The sequence below is a fragment of the Zeus faber genome, assembly GCF_960531495.2.
Source record: "Zeus faber genome assembly, chromosome: 8".
Lineage (NCBI taxonomy): Eukaryota > Metazoa > Chordata > Actinopteri > Zeiformes > Zeidae > Zeus > Zeus faber.
The window spans coordinates 1,178,936-1,181,435 of NC_137195.1; the positions used below are offsets into that span (position 1 = coordinate 1,178,936).

General features: G+C 48.6%; 1 protein-coding gene across 2 annotated transcripts in view; it reads left to right on the forward strand.

Moving 5' to 3' along the window:
* The window catches only part of col6a4a (collagen, type VI, alpha 4a), a 61,184-nt gene that overhangs the window by 40,121 nt on the left and 18,563 nt on the right, over positions 1 to 2,500 (forward strand). The window lies entirely within an intron of this gene.

A 2,500-nucleotide genomic window follows, 5' to 3' on the forward strand; every position in this document is an offset into this window, starting at 1 on the left:
CACCACCTCACCCTCTCACCTCCTCACCTCCTCACCCTCTCACCCCCTCACCCTCTCACCCCCTCACCCTCTCACCCTCTCACCACCTCACCCCCTCACCCTCTCACCCTCTCACCCCCTCACCCTCTCACCACCTCACCCCCTCACCCTCTCACCCCCTCACCCTCTCACCCTCTCACCCCCTCACCCTCTCACCACCTCACCCCCTCACCCTCTCACCCCCTCACCCTCTCACCACCTCACCACCTCACCCTGTCACCTCCTCACCCTCTCACCCTCTCACCCCCTCAACCTCTCACCACCTCACCCCCTCACCCTCTCACCTCTCACCACCTCACCCTCTCACCCCCTCACCCTCTCACCCCCTCACCCTCTCACCCCCTCACCCTCTCACCACCTCACCCTCTCACCACCTCACCCCCTCACCCTCTCACCCTCTAGATCAGCCTGGCGCCAGATGAACATGTGTTTGCCGTAACATTCTTTCTCTCTTTCTTCTTCTTTGTCGTGTGACAGTTCTTCCGTCAAACAGGAAACCACGTCCTTTCAGTTCAGTGGGAGTTAAAATGTACAATGACATGATAATTACACAGTCAACACAGAAGAACACTGCTTCCATACCAGGCTCCATCCCATAGGGCAGGAGGAACACTGTTGTTTTGGTTCAGAACAAGATGGCGTTGGAAGTGTCTGCTGCTCAGAAACCATCCAAACCCACGCTCACGAATGATAGATCGTTGATATAGATAGAAAGATAGTTGTATTTGGAGCAGTTCAGACACACTGTCATCCAAGTTTGATCAATATCCGGCTGGACTTGTGGCGGGAGTTAGTTAAAAGACATGTTTTTTTTCACCCGTTATATTCACATGAAAACATTGCAGACGACTGGTTGGTCACAGAAGGTCACAACGTCAACATAACTGTAGTTACTAACAGTAGTACTGGTTACTGCAGTGACTTTAGTTACTAACAGTAGTACTGGTTACTGTAACATGCAGTAACTGTGGTAACTAACGCTAGTACTGGTAACTGCAGTAACTGTAGTTACTAACAGTAGTACTGGTTACTGCAGTAAGTGTAGTTACTAACGCTAGTACTGGTTACTGCAGTGGCTGTAGTTACTAACGCTAGTACTGGTTACTGCGGTGGCTGTAGTAACTGCAGTAACTACTACCAGAGTTACTAGTAACGTGTTACAGTAATAATATATTTATTTTCCCAGAAACGAGTAGTGTAACCAATTAAAATAACATTTCAGTAATAATTTTACAGTATCAGTATTACAGTAATAATATGACAGTTTTGTTACCACTTATTCATTTTGGTAATGGTCACGTTTTTTGAGTTGATATCCGTGATGGGGAAATAGTATTTTGTCACGGTTTGGTGTGGTTGCGTCATGTGATCAGCTGGTGTGACGGCTGCACCCACGGCCCCGCCCCCAAGCTCCGTCCCAAAGGATTTGATTTTACTGATTTTTATTCGAGAACTGATTTTACGGCAACATTTGGAAGTGTAAACAAACAGGGATGATTCCAGTGTTGACGACCGAGCCGATGGTGTTTTATGCCGCGTAGAAGACGGAGGCACCGTCAGGCACCGTCAGTAGTTGAAGCCTGAGCTGCGCATAATGGCGATGACTCTGACCAGAGGTCTCCTGCCAAGTCAGAGTGTTGAGGAGGAAGGAGGCAATTACCAATTTTATGGGGTGTAACAGGAAGGAAAGTACTGTTGGCAGGGAGCAATAAGTTCAGTAAGTTATTGTATTACTTTTGAGAAGAGGCAGCGGCTCGGTGCTCTCAGTTAAATAGCAGCGTTTTTGTTATTTCCTGTGTTTACACGACCAACGAGCCCATCTTAAAGAATAAGCATAAGCGAGGCCAGACCGCTGGTCTAGGAGGAGGCGACGGGCTGACCCGCACAGACCGTCTGACCCACCAACTCCCGGTCACTCGTCAACAAGGCGGTGGAGATGAGATAGGGTTGACTTCACACAACATGGATGGAGCTGTGAAGAGCACCACCGAGACGTGGCTGCAGCGTTTCCATGCCCCGTGTGGAGCCGCTCTATTTACCCAGCAGACAGTGCGGCAGAGCCGGGGAGAGGAGTGTGCGTCGCGTGGCTGATGACGGGTGCACAGCAGACGTTGTTGGGACACACCGAGACAGAATACCCATAACTCCTCAGACACAAAACCCGGCGTTGAGACACAGAAGCTTCTTTATCACATCTCACTGGAGATGAATTCGCTGGAGAAGGGAGTTAGTGGAAAAACACAGGCTTGTCAAGGCATTTACATTGTATTAGTCCTTAGATGTGAAGCCAGATTCCAGGCGATGCCTGTCTACAATAACAATTATATTTTATAGTCAAAGCCAGATGTGTTGCCATTCTTACACAAGGGCGTGTTCCCCTACACACCATTCATTTGGTTGTATGTCATCTTGAATTCAATCAATTCTTCAATATTTTGCACAGGGCTTGTACATTGCTTTG